General features: G+C 37.5%; 1 protein-coding gene across 1 annotated transcript in view; it reads right to left on the minus strand.

The window, feature by feature from the left end:
- The window catches only part of tnr (tenascin R (restrictin, janusin)), a 435,043-nt gene that overhangs the window by 256,438 nt on the left and 157,817 nt on the right, over nt 1–20,788 (minus strand). Inside the window, exon 5 of the mRNA XM_062022570.1 lies at nt 12,174–12,237. The gene's annotated coding sequence lies outside the window, so the exon portion shown is untranslated. The remainder of the gene's footprint in view (nt 1–12,173; nt 12,238–20,788) is intronic.

Raw genomic sequence — 20,788 nt, forward strand, 5'->3', positions numbered from 1 at the left:
TATCTTGATGACAGAAGTGCTGAGTGGCTATTATTTTTCAGCGGGGCGTATAAAAAATAAAAAAAAACACAGGCAATTAAACGCTATTGGACCGTCTGATACTGTCTTCTTAGTGGGGGGTGGGGGGGCGGGGACAAGTGTGAAAAAGGTGGTATTGTTGTATTGCATGGATGCTGATAAGCAACAACAAAAAAAAGCTTTATATTGACGCATTGGAAATATACAGTACAGGCCAAAAGTTTGGACACATCTTCTCATTCAATGCTTTTTCTTTATTTTCATGACTATTTACATTGTAGATTGTCACTGAAGGCATCAAAACTATGAATGAACACATGTGGAATTATGTATTTCTTCAAAATAGCCACCCTTTGCTCTGATTACTGCTTTGCACACTCTTGGCATTCTCTCGATGAACTTCAAGAGGTAGTCACCTGAAATGGATTTCACTTCACAGGTGTGCTTGAGGCTCATTGAGAGAATGCCAAGAGTGTGCAAAGCAGTAATCACAGCAAAGGGTGGCTATTTTGAAGGAACTAGAATATAAAACATGTTTTCAGTTATTTTACCTTGTTTTGTTAAGTACATAACTCCACATGTTCATTCATAGTTCACACATTCATAGTTCTGATGCCTTCAGTGACAATCTACAATGTAAATAGTCATGAAAATAAAGAAAAGGCATTGAATGAGGAGAAGGTATGTCCAAACTTTTGGTATGTAGTGTACATGAAATACATCAGATTCCCATTGGGGAGAACATTGTGAACAAGGTGCAATCGGCCCGCTAAGGTTATCAAATCAAATTTTACCTCAAGAGATTGAACTCTGGGCTACGAATGGCTACCTAAGTGGATACTTTTACAGGCACTGACACAATTCTGTTGGGACTACCGGGTATCGATTCAAATAAAATCAAACAGTGTCATATTTCAATACCTTTAATACCGTCATGTGACGTGGCTTCAGGTGTTGCAACTTATCCACTCATGCAGCACTCATACAGTACTCTATTATTACTATTATGTTAGATCCACTATGGGCTGGACTCTCATACTATTATGTTAGATCCACTATGGACTGGACTCTCACACTATTATGCTAGATCCACTCTACGTCCATTGCACCGGTCCCCTCCAAGGTTTCTTATTGTCATCCCATTGGGTTGAGTTTTTTCTTGCCCTGATGTGGGATCTGAGCCGAGGATGCCGTTGTGGCTTGTGCAGCCTTTTGAGACACTCGTGATTTAGGGCTATATAAGTAAACTTTGATTGATTGATTGATTGATACCCATGCAGTGCTAATGCAGCACTAATGCAGCCTGCCTTAAGGTGATGTCGCCATTTTACCTGCTTTCAAAGCAAGTATGCCTAATAGAGAGCACTCCAACGTACAGGCAGGCTCCACTTTTCAAAATGCGCTAGCTTGATTCTAATATACATTGGCATATACTGTACATGCTACTGGTTAGCAATAGCGATTTTACATGCCGATTTTAACACCGCCAAATTTAGTAACAAAAACTACAACTAAAAGGCACGGCACAATTTAATAGCTGGTGTGTAATAAGTTAAATAGTTACAGTATAAACACTTTTTAGGATGCAACAAAAGACTAGATTCAACTACTCCCTAACAAGGCAACACACTGTATCCTATATACACTACTGCTATCTAATGTCTTGGAATTGCAACCGCATGCAAAGTCAACTACAGTCGTATTACGGTTTCACTCCATCGAATGTTTTTTTTTTTTTTTTAAGCGTATTCTTTAACATTTGTGCCCTAAATTAAGCATATTTAAACATAGAAATGGTTAAATTAACAGACAAATGTAATACTACTGTAGTATTGGCCAGCAGATGAGACCAAACCAATCAGAGCAGGGTGTTCAATATTGTGGCCACTGAGTGATCTATAAAATGCATACATAAGCACGACTGACAACAAACATGACTTCAATAAAAATGAAAAAAATATACGAATACAATAAGAGGACACATATTGCACACCAAAAAAAGTATATACATACCGACCGGAAATTTCTAATAACTAAAGTTCATTCGGTGGATAATGTAAACGCACTACACCGGTACGTTTTAGCGCTTTCATGGCGAGTTTACTGACAGATATAAGTAAGAACTTTACATTACTTTATATTAGAAATGGCAACAGCGGTGGATGAATGTCACATAACAAGAAGATAGAGAAAAATAAGAAGCTTATCGACTACGGTGTCGGCACGGACTACAAGGGCGGACTCGCACAAACTGTCAGGACTTATGCAGATCCCAAATACACATCAGCAGGTACTACAAGGGAAGAAAAGTTGCTTTTGCATAATATTGCGAAACAAAACGCCAGATAATGTCTTACCTTATACACACACCATAATAATACTCATATGTTGGCTTCATAGCTTGCCAAAGTCGTACTAAAACATTTTGATAGATTTTTGAGCACCGTGTGTAATGTTCTGTATTTTCAATGGAACATATACAATTTTGGTGTTGTTTACTTGAGTCATATTGCAGTCTACACATATCTCTTATGTGTGACTGCCATCTACTGGTCACACTTATCATTTCACAATGCACCAAATAAAATTGCTTTGAGGTCAGTTTGGCGTACCGGGTTATAAGGCACACTGTCGTTTTGAGAAAATAAAAGGATTTTAAGTGCGCTTTATTGTCCAAAAAATACAGTATATATATATATATATATATATATATATATATATATATATATATATATATATATATATATATATATATATATATATATATATATATATATATATATATATATATATATATATATATATATATATATATATATATATATAAGATTACTTGGTGGGATTTGGAGAGAGGCATGAGTCCTTATTACTGGCCAAATAATGTTGGGTGTCAATACAGTTAGAAAATGTATTAACGCCTGAGGGCAACAGTGGTAAACTAATTGCAAGGTCATTAGAGCAACATTACAATCCAAGCTATAGACTGGAACTATGTCATGTGACCAGCTACAGTACACAATCATAATGTATTTGTATTGTAAGTTCCTCTCCTATCTAGCTACAAACAATCCAACATACAATTCGAAATAAACCTTTACTGAGTATTTTAGGAGGGAGGGGCGAGTACTGTCACGGCTCCACATGTTCTCGTTATGGTTGTTGCTGCCACAAAGTGAGACCACTGCCATTCATCATGTGCTGTCTTTGCATGTTCCACATTGCTAAAAATACATGTATTCAACCTTCCAGTAATCAGGAGGAGGTACTGTAGGTACAATGCAGTGAAAAACAGCAAGACAAGCACTGACCCAACGCTAAAAAATACAAATGACTTATTGTGTCATTACACAGGCAAATCACATTAAACATCCTTTGGAAGCTAATAGAAATGCTGCACTGTGTGGCCCTTTCTGTTACAATCAGTCCCGCTATTTATCTTTTTCTACAGTCTGTCTAGAGCATTTTCTCACCCATCTGTGTCCCTGCGCTGCCTCCACACCAACGTTTTCACCCGCCTGCTTTTATTTTTGTGCAGGGCCGCTCGCCTCGCCTGCTTTCTCCAACCCCCCCACCACACGCTCCAAGCGGGTCGGTGTCTTTGTCACTTTCTCTGCTGAGCAGACAAATCCGAGTGGAAGTTTAAGGACATGGCGCTGCATTATTCAAAGACTTCACAGGAACAAGGGCTGCAAATTATGGCCGGCTAATTTTGATTAAAGGGAAGTTTGCTGAGACGACAAAGCAAACGACCACGGTGAAGGGTGGGTCTCTTTACTACAACTGTTTGAGTTTAGCACATAGTGGTACTGACGCTGTCAAACATACACAATCATTTTGGTGACACAAAGATGTTAACTAGGACTGTGCATACTTTTTCACTTCCGATGCGATTCCGATATTTGAGCCCTGTAGTATTGGTCAATACCGATATCAAACAGCAGAAGTCGTAGTGCATATTTGTGTTACTTTGTATTGTCGAGTAGGTCAGAGAACAGTGGTAGTTATGAAAACCACGAACCTTATGACAGACTTATGCTGTCTTTAAATTGAAGTGAAGCGTTAATATGTTTTGGCCAATATTGTGATTTTATTGAAGGACATTGAAATGTTAACTGGCTGTCCAGCTTTGCACAAGTAAAACTGCTTGTATATGAGTGCTTATATTGGAGAGTTTAAATGCAAGCCTATATCTATATATTTTGCTGGTATAGGACTGATTAGAAATTGAATTGGGACGCTCCTAATAATAACGAGCAAAAATGTGTTTTAAGAACCCCAAAACAAGATAAAATACTAATATTATCAAGATAATAATTAAATGGCAAATAAGCGTTAAAAATATATCAAACCAACCTTTAATAAAGTGATCACTGCAAACATGTACGTTTTTCGACTCTGCTGCATTTATCTGGAGTGTGTCCCACTTTCCTTGTTGTTTTTCGTAAAATGTTGCCCTTTATCGCCCATCTTGGTTACATTTTGATAAACTCTGAAAAAACGTTGATCCATTTCGCGGTTAAAATGGTTTAAGCAGCCTTGAACATTGCAAGCATACAGCATTTTTCTTCGAGAGAGGCAAAATGGCACCAGAACGCTATGACAACAGACACTCAACTGGCCCACTACTTCGAGTCTCACATTTTTATCAAGACGGACGTGACGTCAGGTGAATACAACCTATTGTTCAGGAGGGTTGCTGAAAAATTTGATTCACATCCGCATCTCGATTCTTATTCATTTAAATTGTAAATGAACTCATATATTTTCAAAAATGTATTATTTTTAAGCCATTTTCACGCTTTACTCGCTGTGCGTATACACCATAGGTCAGCAGCCATTACGAGCTTTTGTAAGCTGTAACCTCTCAGGAATCGTGTTTAATTGATTCTGAATTGAATCGGCATCCCAAGTAGGAAAACCGAATCAAATCGTGAGTTGTAAGATTCACATTCCTGACATTTGCTTGGTTTCTTTGGACTCTTTAGGCTAATAGAACATGAAACAAGTGTAGAAGTGACAATGGAGTAAAAACAAGCAAACATAAATTGCCAATTAGCAAATCTTTAAGGAGCTAAACTGCACTCTTAACTCTTGGTTATTTCTTCAGGTTGGCTTACCGACAGTCCCCCGGAACTAACTACATAGTGGTGTCACTAAAACTGCAGTATAACAGAACATATTAAAGGAGACAAATTAATGAATAGCAGACCCACTTCAGACCTTTTGACATGCATCACTCTTGGGATATTAGTTTTGGGATTTTGCCCCAATCAGAAACGTCTACAAAGAGTGTTAGATTATCTCACCAGATCAATGTTTGTCCACTAGGCTGCCCAAACTAAAACAACATAATCAGAAACAACAGACTTGTGTTTTTGGGTGCAACATACTGCTCCAGCTTGAGTACATAGACACATGGATGTCATGCCTTCCACTGTATTTGGGACAAACGTCAAAAAGGCCGGAAAATCAATAGGCATCTGCAAAAATCAATGGTTGGGGTCCTAAGAGAAGTAATTAGAAAGTCAAACATGATGTGCCCCCTGCTTTTTCCTCTTTGATTAAAGCTGTGTGTGCTCAACTAAAAGCTTTTCAACTGCCAGGTCAAAGCTGTTTGACATAGCGAACATTGGGAATATATTACAACATGGATGTACGGTAACAATGCAGCTAATGGGAGTAATCCATTGCGCCCATAAAGCCCTCTAAAAAACCTTCAAAAATCTAAATTTAGATGTTGTGACCAGCATATTAACCAAGAATTAGCAATAGTTATAAGTGTGAATGCTGAAGAACTACATTTAGCAAAGGCGTGATCACAGAGATCTAACTAGCTTAAGTCGCTACTTACGTACTGAGCCAGTGAGCTGCTGCATCGCCTCTGTGATGGTGAAGGTTAATCCTAGATTGCTAATCATGTCTCTCACTTGAATAGTAGAAGGTTGTGACCACAAACCTAGAAGTTGTCAACTTTGACATTCAACTTAGAGATGGACCTGGAGATGGCGAGAAAGACAAGAAAAGACGCTCGCTCTTTTTTTCTTTTTTTTTTTACAATTTTGAGGATTATGATTAATTCATCTAAACAGGAAGTTATGAACATCCCATTGAGAGCAGACATTGTACAGTAAGTGATTATGTTCGTAGTCTGTGTTACTTGTTTAGCACAGTAGTGCTAATTAAAGACAGTTGTATACATATTGAAGTTTAAACAATAACATTAAATATTGATCAAGAGTAGTATCTCAATTTAAGAGCTCGATTGGATCCATCACCAGGCTTGTAACTCAAATCGCCCATTGAAATGAATCAAAATGAATTTAATCCACAATTTTAACATGTAACACCCATTTAAAAAAAAAAATGTTAAGAAATATTGTTTGAAAACAATACAAAACGAACAACTCCAGTAGTTGTTTTAATTATTATTATTATACAACATTTACCTTGGGGAGCGTACTAATCTGTTTCCTTTGGGTTGCTTCTCCGTCATGTACTGTAACAATCGGAACTGTTATTGGTGTTCACGTTGCACATGGGTGTGTTTGAGTGACTACCGGCGAAATAAATGTCTGAGTAAGACAAAGTGTGTAAGTCTAGTTTGTAGTCACAAACTGAAACACGGCAGCTTCTCCATATTTTTATTGATAAATGTCCACGGTTTGGACGTTGTTTAAGCGCCAAGGGTGGATTCTGCCTCCCCGGCTTGTTTTTCTGATTTGGTGGGGGTTGTCCTTGTAGTCTTGTCGGCTACCTCCTTCTCACTAACCTTTTCAGTTTGGTTGTTTAAGGGGCAGGATTGTGTCGATCTCTGGATTGTGTTAATATCTGGCTTTGGGTTGCGAACAATTGCTACAAGCGGTGGGTATACTCGTAATTAAAATTAATGTTCGAAACTTAAGGCATAACACAAAGCGAAGAAACCGCTGTTACCTCAAATATTCATAAATGGAGGTACCACTGTGTATGGTGTATGTGTCTGCCGTTTGTTTGAATAAATCAATTATTGCTGGATTTAATTTTTGTGCAGTATTATTCCCCCATATAATAAAAAAAGAGTTGCTACTGATAATGGAAGCATGACAGTTAAGCATTTGAGATAAACACCACCTGCTTTGAAGTCAGGTAAGCCACAGGGTATGAACATTGCTCTTAACTGGTTATACAATAAAACATAACAGCAAGAACACCAAAAGATGGAGCACTAGTGGAGAGATTTATGGGATACAAAGGTAAAGGTGCTGGCTAATCGACCACATGTTGTGGTGGTCATCAAGATACAGAAGAGGTCCACATGATTGATGTTGGCAATCCTCAGGAAGGCGACAGAAGGCGCTAAACTGATACTGAGCAGAAAACAGCAGAAATGGTAGCTTTTACCCTCAAACTGTATCCTGAAGTATTTCTGTCTGCAGTACCGAGCATCTTCGTTAGTGCACCAGATTCACGCAAATTCCGAAAAGATGCTGCAAAACTAGCTGATTAAACAGTTCTGTGTTTGCAGTGTTGTCGTTTTGCTTATTTTTGACAACCACAAGCAGGTAACTGGTCCGCACATGGGTCATCTCTGCAGCTTGAAACTATAGTAGGTAAGGGATTTTAGGAGTGTCAAACATTATGCTTGGATTTACCAAGATTGGATCCCTTGCAAAATCCTAGGGACGGTAAGGTCGGGCTCAGACCGCAGAAGTATAATTCTACTTTACACTTCTAGAGTGTGACATTGTAAATGCTAAATAAAGGGATGACATTCAAAATTGAATTACAGATTATTGTCGCACTGCTGTGTACTCAAATGTTAATACACTGCTTCTAATGTGTGTACTTTATGTTAGTCTTGCATGTGAGTGTGGAGATTGTCTCAAAGTGTTCTTATATTATCCTAGCCCCCTTGAGGGCCTTGGATAGACATTTCTTCTTGTGGTTGAAGAAGTTTAAGCTCTCACATTTCAGCAACCATTTTTGATACAGTATATATGCTTAAGGGACAACAATATTATTGAATATTGATACACTTTGTAGAAGTCAGATTTCGTATCCACGGAAAATGAGTCAGCATGTAGCCGTTTTGTCTAAAGAGATGCCACCATAAGGGAGAAGACAATTGTGTCTTTCCACCAGTCAAGCATATTGGTGGTCATGGTTTTGGGCTGCATGAGTGCTGCCGACAATGGGGATCAAGGGGGGTGAAAGTAGGGTAGTAAGTGGGGATGTTTTTCCGGGGCCCAAGCACAGGGAGGGTCCCTGGGCTTTTGTACAATTTTGAAGATTTTTGTTCTGCCATTTAAGTAAAAAAAAACCTCTCATTGATGTTAATATACAATTAATATAGCCGTCAAAGTTAAAAAATAAGGTTGCTTGAATCAAACCCAACTTTTAACACTTCAGTCAATACAGATGTTATAACAAAGCTCACCTATAAGCATTTAAACATCACATCAGCATTTTGGAACACGTAAACATTTTATACATATATTTTGTGGCAGCATAGGAGAACGTTTTAACTTTTGCATCTAATTGCACATAACTGTGGTGCATTCAAGAAACTTTGATTAAAGTTCGAAACAGAGCCATCACTAGTTTTTCAAGACAGGGGGAAACTTAACTCCCAAGACGTGCATTAGTAATACAATGCATTCAAAAAGTATTCACTTTCGCTTCACCTTTTTGTACATTTTGCGATGTTACAGCCTTATTCCAAAATAGAACAAATTAATTTTGTCCTCAATTTTCTGCAGACAATACCCGTTAATTTGGAAATGTTTGCAAATGTATCAAAAAAACAGCTAAGAAATCACATGTACATAAGTATTCACAGCATGTGCTCAATACTTTGTTGATGCACCTTTGGCAGCAAGTACAGCACAAAGTATTTTTGAATACCATGCCACAAGCTTGGCACACCTATCTTTGGGCAGGTCCGCCCATTCCTCTCTGCAGCACCTCTCAAGCTCCATCAGGTTGGATGGAAAGCGTCTGTGCACAGCCCTTTTCAGATCTCTCCTTAGATGTTCAATCAAATTCAGGTCTGGGTTGTAGGTGGGCTACTGAAGGACATTTACAGAATTGTCCTGAAGCCATTTCTTTGATATCTTGGCTGTATGCTTAGGGTCCTTGTCTTGCCGAAAGATAAACCGTCACCCCAGTCCGTACATTGCTGCATTCATCTTAACCTCTATGCTGACTACAGTCTCCCAGTTCCTGTTGCTGAAAATCAAACCAACAGCATGATGCTGCATCATGCTGAAAAAACTATATTTTTCTCATCAGACCACATCATTTTGTTTTTCAATGTCTGAGAGTCTTTCAGGTGCATTTTGGCAAACGTTTTACTAAGAAATGGACACTGTATATCATACAAGCCTGATTGGTAGATTGCTGCACAGATGGCTGTTCTTCCGAAAGGTTGTCCTCTCTCCACAGGGAAAGGCTGTAGCTCTGACAGAGTGACCATCAGGTTCTTGGTTACCTCCCTGACTAGGGCCCTTGTCCCCAGATCACTCAGTTTAGATGGCCGGCCAGCTCCAGGAAATGTCTTGGTGTTTCCAAACTTCTTCCATTTATGGATAATGGAAGCCACTGTATGCATTGGGACCTTCAAGACAGCAGGTATTTTTCTGTACCCTTCCTCAGATTTGTGCCTCGAGACAATCCTGTCTCGGATGTCTACATACAGTACCTTTGACTTTAGTCTTGGTTTGTGCTCTATATATAGGCAGCTGTTTACTTTTCTAAATCATGTCCAACCAACGGAATTCACCACAGCTGTATTCCAATTAAGCATGTTCATTTGTTTTCTTATTTTCTGGTTACACCACTCTGGCCTGAGCGTTGTTTCCCTCACCTCTCCCTGATTGGCAACCTGAGCCTATCAGGCTTCTTTATAAGCCAGCTTGCCCCTCAGTCAGGGCTGGAAGATTGTTTATGTTACAAACTGTGTTACTGACTGCCCATTGCTGCCTATTGATCAGTACAAGACGTTCCATGACTTGTGATTCTGTTTTTGCACTCACCTTTTTGTGCTCCGTTCCCTCACTCCCTTGTAAGTGTTTTATTTTGTTTATTAAACCATATTACTTTACTCACCATCTGCCTGTCGTCTGCTGCATCTTGGGGTCTATTTGCCAAAGCTGTCTCCCAGCTTGTGACAGTAGGAACATCTCAAGACTGATCAGTTTAAACAGGATGCACCTGAGCTCCCTATTGAGCTTCATGGCAAAGGCGGTGACTATTTATGTACATGTGGTTTCTGAGTTTTTTATTCTTTAAAATTAGCAAAAATGTCTAAAAACGTTTTCGCATTGTCCTTAATGGGTATTGTGCGTAGAATTTTGAGGGCGTAAATCAATGTATTCATTTTTGGAATTAGGCTGTGACGTAACAAAGTGTGGAAAAACTAAAGCGTTGTGAATAGGGATGGGAATCGAGAACCGGTTGTGGTTTAGAACCGGTTCCCAGTGTTACAATTCCTTGGAATCGCTTGCCATTTTTCCAAACAATTCCCTTAATGAATGTTGCGGGCGGGAATGACGTCATTACGCAACGTGCGTAGTGACATCAGACAGCAACATGGTGGCGTCATGCACTAACCACTGTGGAACTGTGCTGCCCAAGCAATTTCATCATGTTTTAACTTGTTGTATTCAACAGAAGAATATTTATTTCTAATATTTATTTTCAAAAAAGTTTTTTTTTTTTTCCATGCTATGTGCCTCTTAAGACCTCACTGTTGACTTTGCAAGATCACGTTACTTTTAAACTAAACAAAATTAATGCTAATCCACCTGTTTATAATTTTTTCCAAATAAGAATCTATGAGAGAATCGATAATATCCGAATCGTTATCAATTCCCATCCCTTGCTGAGAATATTTTCCGGATGCACTGTATAATAGTAATATCAATAATTAAAATAATAATAAGGGTGATTTATACTATTATTTGTATTATTATTCACTGATGTTAATCCTACGTAAATCAAATAATCTCTACTTTACACACTGAAGTAAAAGGAAAACTTGGTACATGTATAATTATATTTAAGTGAATATGAACAGGTTCAATGATTATTGAACATTTTTATTTTGGCCACTTTATATTAAATTTATTGACACTTTTTTGTAAACAAAAACAAATTGTTAAAAGGGGTTATATGTGATGATCCGTTGCCCGGATCATGTTTTGTTTTAGTTTAAGACTCTCTTAGTTCTTTTTCAGCACCCCTGGGTTTTTGTTTCTTGGTTGCAATGGGTGCTGATTATTTTCACCTGCCGCTGATCAGTGTTCGAGATGCTCACCTGCTCCCGGGCACTAATCAGAGAGCTATTTATTCCTGCTTTTCGCCACACTCTGTCTGGCTGTTTTTTTTTTTGCTCCTGCAACAAGTTACGTTAGTACTCCTTTGATTCCTGTTTTTACGTTAGCTTTCCAGTGCTAGTTTTCCGACTTAGCTCCCCATGCAATCGGCATGCTCTTCTTGTGTGTTTGTTTGTATTTTTCCTGCATTTTTATATTATGGACTGATTTATGGAAAATAAATAATTGTCCTACCTGCACACTGCCTCAGGTGTTCCGTTTTCATCTTGGGGAAACGATCCGCACACAAACATGCAACCACCCAACCGTAACATTTTATACGATATGTTGAAGACACGGTATGTCAATGATATCTTTAAAAGGTCAAAAACCTAAATAAGGTTTTACAAGTGTTTTAAGAAGCTGGTTTCAACTTGTTTTTTTTAGTGTATGTAAATATACCAAGTGTGTGTATGAGGCTGTGATGTTGGATTCAGGCTGGGATGGGGGACCCTTTAGGAGTCTTGTGTTTGGGGTTAGAACATTTGCTGCCACGCCCCTGCTGGGGAGCAGCGTTTCATTGAGTGAAACATTCATGAAACAAGTTTTGTGACACAATTCGGACACTGTGAGGTTAATTATCTTCTGTTGAAGGCTATTTCGACAATATTTGGCTTGTGTTGACTTATTTCTAGTGGATAAAAATGATATACAAGCTGTACACTGACTACTCTAATTCATCCATCTATCATATCTAAATGTATATAGAAGATATGATAAAATGGGTGCAGACTTCTGCTGACTTTTTTCATAAATTCCGGCTTTGCAGACATGCGTCGATTAGTAAAAAGATAAACTCACCTTGAAAACGTCAACTTGTGAAAAAGCTTGTTCTTGTTGTATTTGTCTACGCGGTTATTGCTGTCTATAGAAAAAGAGAGAAAGGTGGATATTACAAACAGGCAGGTCGAGGTATTTTTTTTTGGTTGAGTTGAGAACAGAATATAACGAAAACATCCTCATTGAACAGAATCAGAAAATGCCCAAATTGAAAACACTTTCAAGCACCACCTAACCAAACTGGTAAATCTGGCAATAAAAGCAGAGAAAATAGATTTCATGTGTGCATAATTTTAATGCAAATCTGATTTTCTGTTGCCTTCTATATCTCACACTAAAAGAATAAAATCCCAGCATCTGTTTAGCTTTAATAGACTAGACTAGACTAGACTTCCTTTTTATCGTCATTCAAATTTGAACTTTACAGCACAGATAAGAACGGAAGTTCGCACATTCATAGAAAAGAATGTCGGTGCATCAAAGGGACTGCAAGGCTGAGTCTTCATGCAGGACACAAAAGCATTAATAGAACATTATAAAATGGAAATAGAAAACTTGCATTTAAATTAACAACATGTTTCCTGGTTTATTGGTTAATGAGCTCTCTGATGTAATTTAACAAGGCTGATTTTCACCTGTATAAAATGTAGAGGTGTCCCGATCTTATATAGATATCTGATATCGGTCCAATATCAGCAACAAACAAAAAAAAGTATCGAAATATATTTTCTTGCATGTAAAATCTTTTTTGAACAGCTCTTTAAGTGAACCGTGGAAACCAATTTGCAACTCTGAGTTGTTCATTTTGCCATTCTTACTCGTGCATCTCCATGAATGGGAATATCGTGCAAAAGTCATTTGATTTTAGGAGTTCAATTAAAACATACAGACCAATTAAAGGCTCATGAAGTTTTTGCACTTATTTTTCATTATTATTTGAGTGTGAAGCATTAGTGTTTATTAGCTGAAAACTGTAATTGTCAAAATTATGAAGAAATTGACAAATACATTCATATGTTGAAATATATTGTGGCAGGGTCCCACAGATAAACCAGTTGAGAACTACTCGTTGATGTTCAGTATTTTGTGAAAACAAGATTCAGAGCTTTTCTGCTATCATTATAATAATTTAGGGTTTACCCGAGATTGCCAAGATACCTATCGCGGTAGGGGCGTGGTCATTATGATGTCATCGTATAATTTGCACAAATTGCCATGATATGGTTTTCTTTAAAGAAGTTTAAACAAGGTATACAGTACACACATTTAATGTACATCTGTGTTATTAATTAGTACTAACATATATATGTTTTACATTATATTGTTTTGCTCAATTTTCAATTGTTGCTGCTTATTTTCCAATTGTTGAGAATTTTTCAAGTGTCTAGAGACTTTTAGTGATTTGTTTCCTTATTGAAATGACTAGCAACAAATCTAGCATCTTTTTCTGGTGTTATTATAGACTGTACTCGTGTTTACAGACTCTACTTCTGTCCCTTGATGTCTCTGACAAAAAGGCAGCTGCAGCGAACACGATGTCACGCTTGCTTTGCTCTGCTGCTCCAATTGGACTTTCTTTCCCTAAAAGCTGCCATTGTCCTCTTAATAGTTCCCCATTTTGTATATCGCTGTCCATAGGTATACTGTATGTGGGATATATTAAAGTTACGTCCACATCGCTGACATGCTGACTAGGCTCCAGATAATCGCGTGCATCTATTTTACATATTTTCTCTAGTGACTCAAAGCGCTTTACATAGTGAATCCTGATATCTACGTTACATTTAAACCAGTGTGGGTGGCACTGGGGCAGGTGGATAAAGTGTCTTGCCGAAGGACACAACGGCAGTGACTCGGATGGCGAAAGTGGGGATCAAACCTGGAACCCTCTAGTTGGTGGGACGGCCACTCTACCAATCGAGCTACGCCGCCGAGTGGTCGCCTCCGATCAAAGTATTTATATTTCGGCGGCCGAATTTCTGTGAATCACTAATCAATAGTGCACAAATAAATAATGGGCTTTTATATATATATATATATATATATATATATATATATATATATATATATATATATATATATATATATACTTATATATACATATATATATATATATATATGTATATGTATATATATATATATATGTATATGTATATATATGTATATGTGTATATATATATATGTACATGTGTGTGTATATATATATATATATATATATATATATATATGTACATGTGTATATATATATATATATATATATATATATATATATATATATATATATATATATATATATATATATATATATATATATATATATATATATATATATATATATCCATTTTCCCTTCCGGGTCGCGGGGGGCGCTGGAGCCTATCTCAGCTACAATCGGGCAGAAGGCGGGGTACACCCTGGACAAGTCGCCACCTCATCGCAGGGCCATACATATATATATATATATACTTATATACAATATTTTTCGGACTATAAAGTCACAGTTTTTTTCATAGTTTGGCCGGGGGTGCGACTTATACTCAGGAGCGACTTATGTGTGAAATTATTAACACATTACCGTAAAATATCAAATAATATTATTTAGCTCATTCACGTAAGAGACTAGACATATAAGATTTCATGGGATTTAGCGATTAGGAGTGACAGATTGTTTGGTAAACGTATAGCATGTTCTATATGTTATAGTTATTTGAACGACTCTTACCATAATATGTTACGTTAACATACCAGGCACGTTCTCAGTTGGTTATTTATGCGTCATATAACGTACACTTATACAGCCTGTTGTTCACTATTATTTATTTATTTTAAATTGCCTTTTAAATTTCTATTCATGGTGTTGGGTTTTATCAAATAAATGTCCCCCAAAAATGTGACTTATACTCCAGTGTGACTTATATGTTTTTTTCCTTCTTTATTATGCATTTTCGGCCGGTGCGACTTATACTCCGGAGCGATTTATAGTCTGAAAAATACGGTATATATATATATATATGTATATATATATATATATATATATATATATATATATATATATATATATATATATATATATATATATATATATATATATATATATATATATATATATATATATATATATATATATATATATATATATATACACATACATACTGTAACGATCTGCTAGTGGTAATGATTCATGTTCGTGTGGTTTTAATTTGACGTTTATTTTTCCCATGATCGCAAACACACCATCCGGGCCTGAAAGCGGATTAGTGGAGGATGAGGAAGTGTTATTGTGGCTGGTCCAAAGAAGCACAGAGACAAAAGTGTTTGCACTGAAGACAAAACCTGTTACAATTGGGCCGGCTGTTATCATAAAATTCTCAATAAAAGTTAAAAATAGCCAGCGTCTGACTTTTGACTTCTTCTGGAGGCTACATTGCATTACATTACTTTAATTTGTTTTCATGTAAAAAAAAACAACAACATTCTTTTCAAGGTGGGGTGGCTATGATTTTGCCATGGTCGTGCGCCACATTCAGTTGAATAAGGGCAAACCTGTAATTATAAGCCCTTTCATTCCCACAGATGACATCTACACGTTACAGGTGTTTAAAGCACCGACATCCAGCCTAGGACCTTCTATCATCTATTTGTCCTCGTTACAGAAGAGCCTCCTGACCGCCCGGCTGTAATTCCTTCGCCTGACTCTCTGGGGGCTCTTTTCCACCCCTCGCCTTCCTTCAGTCATTTTTACAGCCGCCACTTTTGGCCCCATAGCCTCGAAGCCATCAATGCTTTAAAAGCAGCCGGGCGAGTAAATCTGCCAGATATAATTAAAACAGCTTCTTTTGTAGTGCTTCCGTGCCTTCTGTCCATTTGTCCCTTGAAAAAATACAGGCTCTGGGAACCTTCTGACACAAAAGGACTGACCCGTGGACAAATGGGTACGTACTTTATGATGAGTCGGCGAAAAAGTCAGCCGTATCTCAAACTGTATTTTTATCTCAAGGGCTGCTATTTGGGTTTCCGAGTTAAAAGACCATGGAGAGGCCAAAGGGATGATTTTCATTCATAAAAAATGACTGGAGAGCATATGCATATGAGAAGTTTGTGCATTGAAATATTCATGTTAGCCCTGTCTCTGTGCGCCACACTCCACCTTCTTGGAGAAATGAACAGTTTGTGCAACAGGATCAATGATGCTCATTCACGTCGTTTTCCTGCAATATTGTTCGAAGGACTGTGACTTTGGCGCCATTGATTAGCTGATTTATCCTCGCCTTGTGCAGAATCTCAAGACGCTCGTTAAACGACAAAAAAGAGAAGCGACGAGAAGATAGAAGGAGAGAAAAAAATAGAATGTGCCGGCATGTATGGAGTTTCTAAAGCACTTACTTAGGAAGCCATTTTTTTTTTACAGAAAACAACAGAAAGATCTTTCAAATGCATATAAAATTGAATAGTTCTCTGCTCTGAGGCTATTTGTCCAAATAACCACCAAACACACACACAAATGGTACATGTTTCATTAAAAAAAAAAATCATATTTTCTTCACATGTTGGAAACATTTTTCTCAAAGGTTTAATGACAAAATACATAGTCTGGTACAGGGTCAGGCTGTCACCATCAAATGTACAAAACCCAAAACCAGTGAAGCTGGCACGTTGTGTAATTTGTAAATAAAAACAGAATACAAAGATTTGCAAATCCTTTTCAACTTATATTCAATTGAATAGACTGCACAGACAAGATATTTAATGTACGAACTGAGAAACTTAATTTTTTTTTGCAAATAATCATTAACTTAGAATTTAATGGCAGCAACACATTGCAAAAAACTTGGCACAGGGGCATTTTTACCACTGTGTTACATGGCCTTTCCTTTTAACAAGGACAACGACGTCCACAGTTTCCAAAAACAATTTGAAATGTGGACTCGTCAGAACATGCAATCGTTTTCCACTTTGCATCAGTCCATCTTAGATGAGATTGGGACCAGCGAAGCCGGCTGTGTTTCTGGGTGGTGTTGATAAATGGCTTTCGCTTTGCATAGTAGAGTTTTAACTTGCACTCACAGATGTAGCGACAAACTGTAGTTACTGACAGTGGTTTTCTGAAGTGTTCCTGAACCCATGTGGTGATATCCTTTACACACTGATGTCGCTTTTTGATGCAGTACCACCTGAGGGATCGAAGGTCACGGGCATTGCCGCTTATCTGCAGTGATTTCTCCAGATTCTCAGAACTTTTTGATGGTATTACGGACTGTAGGTGGTGAAATACATAAATTCCTTGCAATAGCTGGTTGAGAAATGTTGTTCTTAAACTGTTCAACAATTTGCTCACGCATTTGTTCACAAAGTGGTGACCCTCGCCCCATCCTTGTTTGTGAATGACTGAGCATTTCATGAAAGCTGCGTTTATACTCAATCATGGCACCCACCTGTTCCCAATTAGCCTGTTCACCTGTGGAATGTTCCAAATAAGTGTTTGATGAGCATTCCTCAACTTTCTCAGTCTTGTTTGCCACGTGTGCCAGCTTTTTTGAAACATGTTGCAGGCATCAAATTCCAAATGAGCTAATATTTGCAAAAAATGACAACGTTTTACAGTTTGAACGTTAAGTATCTTGTCTTTGCAGTCTATTCAATTGAATATAGGTTGAAAAGGATTATGTACAATCTTAACTTAAAGTGCGAAAATGAATTAAACTAAAACAATATAACACAATATAAAACACTCTAACACCTAAATGAAACGTGATATAACATTTGGAAATTGTTCAACATTCTTAACTGTTTAAATAGTGTAAAAAGTAGATGACTCACTATACCACAACTACATCACATATAATTAAACACTGTAACAATAGTGTTTTAACAGAATTTACTGTAAAAGTACAAAAAAGTAATTCAAGTAAAACAACAACAAAATAAAACACTAACACTTTAATGACGAATGGTACAATAATTCTCAAACTGTGGTATGCAGGCTCCATCTAAAGGTACAGCAAATAATCAGCTAATTTAATATTCAAACACAGTGTTACTGTTCAAACTGTGTGTAATGTTCCGGTGGCCAAAAATCTATTTGTTAAATACATGCCTTGTTTTTAATGAATGATTAGATCTACTACAATACTGTATTTTAATGTTTTTCATTATGGTGCTATTTGAGGAGCCAAGGGTTTTCTGAGGCGGTATTTGTTGAAAACAGTTTGAGAACCACTTATAGAACATGTGGAAGTGGTTTTAACATTTTTCATAACTTTTTAAATGTAAAAAAAGATAACCTCACTATACTACAACTATGTAACAAAAATAAACACTACCACCTTATGATATGCTGTTTTTGACATATTTAACATACGAGTGATGGGGTTTTGGTCACCATCAGATGGAGTCAGGTTGCAGTGCTCAGGTGATTGTGCCAACACCAAAGTGTAACAACAACAACAAAGCCACACGCTTTCATGGTTTGAATCCAAATTCTCTGCACGTATGGGGATCTCAAATAAACTTAAACAGGTGATAATAGGCAAGAAAAGTGGGTTTGCATAATATTACCCCTTTAAAGGGAACTGCATTTTTTGGGAATTTTGCCTAACGTTCACAATTTTTATGAACGTTTTTTTGAGAAATGTATGTGTAAATACAAAGACTTGAATGTAACACCTGGTATACGTTTAATAACTCAAGTACAGGATTAAAGTTTCTTCTATATGTCCTCCGCGTACAGTGGTTCTCAGTTACGCCCCCGGTAAGAGACAAAAAAATATTCACCAACCCCCTGAATTGGAATCCTACAGAACCTGACAGTATCTATGTATCTATTTATGTGTATCCTCATTACCAGTTAACTGAAGGGTTATATTTCCTGGTTGAGCATTAATTAGAGCAGGGGTGTCAAAGTCAAGGCCTGTGGGCCAGATCCGGCCCACAAATGAATTATCAATGGCCCCCGGGATGATATTTGATTAGTATTAGAACCGGCCCGCAGGCCACATCTGCATGCTGCTGTTTTGCACGCACCAATACTACATCAGTGTTGGGGCTAGAAATTGTTATGACTTGATGGGGTCCCAGGGACCCCATCAAGTCATAAAAATGGGGTCCCACAATACATTTTTAGGGTGCCACTTTTTTGTAACAGTTTTGAAAACAAATGATAAATGTATGCATTATCCTGTTATATCTCACATTCTATATTGTGTTTTGGAAAAAGGTTGTCATAAACGTCACTTAATTCATAAAAGAAAGTTATACAAAAGAAAACACATCTTTATTGCCTATGTAAATGTATCCAGTTATAAACATTCATACACTTTATGCATTCCTTCATGGTGTCATGTCTGTGTGATCATTAGATTAAAGATTAAAGTACCAATGATTGTCACACACACACTAGATGTGGTGAAATTTGTCCTCTGCATTTGTCCCATCCCCTTGGGGAGCAGTGGGCAGCAGCGGCGCCGCGCCCGGGAATCATTTTGGTGATTTAACCCCCAACTCCAACCCTTTGTTGCTGAGTGCCAAGCAGGGAGGTTATGGGTCCCATTTTTATAGTCTTTGGTATGACTCGGCTGGGATTTGAACTCCAACCTACCGATCTCAGGGCGGACACTCTAACCACTAGGCCACTTAGATGGATCATGTTTTGTTTTGGTTATGTTCGGTTTGGTTTTTGGACACTTTGGGCACTCTTGTTTGTTTTGTCACCATTAGTTTCACTTGTTTCACGTTTTGCACTCGCGCACCTGTTGTCAATCATGTCTGTATTATTTAAAGCCATTGTTGCCAGGCTGTCTTTCTGGCGACATCACTCTGGTTCATGTCATGTTTACGGTTTCATGCTTAGTTCACGCTGCTTGTTTCATAGTCCATGCTGCCCTATTCACGTCATCGCAAGTAAGTTTTGTTTATTAATGCCACAGTTAGTGTCTTTTGTTTTTTGTCCATAGTTCTGCCTTTGTACTAGTTTTTGTTTTTATAGCCAAGTTTTGTACTTCTGCCCTTGTGCGCGCCTTTTGTTTATTCCTTTTATTAGTGTTAAAATAAAGATGTCATTACCTTCACGTCATGTCCGGTCCAAGTTCACTTGCATCTCGGGAAAACAACCACACCATAGTCCACGTACTGACACATGAATCTAAACATTACCGCTGCCGGTATTTTTTTCTATATTTTTATTGTAATATTTTCAGAATATGTTTGTTCTATTTTTGGCCAAAGTAAGACAAAGAAAACAATCTGTTGTTTTGTCTTTATTTTTTAGATTTAATGCCATGATTTTAATAGTCCAGCCCGCGTGTGCACAGATTTTCCTCCATGCGGCCCCTGAGCTAAAATTAGTTTGACACCCCTGAATTAGATGAATGCTGCCATCTAGTTGGAAGCTTGTGTATCGTTCAAAAATGAAAAAAAGACACTAATACCGTAGGTCCCTTGCCCCCCCTGACACCTCACCTCACATTAGAGGCACTGATTTAGTGACAAACATCGACCCAAATTAGCCATCATTACACACAGACTGAATTTATTTAAAGTGTATTTCTTAATAAGTTGGATGATAATAATAAACTCTGAAATCAGTACCTTAGAAAATATAAAAAAATTGTCAAACATTGTATTATGGTCAATTACTGAATCA

The sequence above is a fragment of the Entelurus aequoreus genome, linkage group LG16 (assembly GCF_033978785.1).
Source record: "Entelurus aequoreus isolate RoL-2023_Sb linkage group LG16, RoL_Eaeq_v1.1, whole genome shotgun sequence".
Lineage (NCBI taxonomy): Eukaryota > Metazoa > Chordata > Actinopteri > Syngnathiformes > Syngnathidae > Entelurus > Entelurus aequoreus.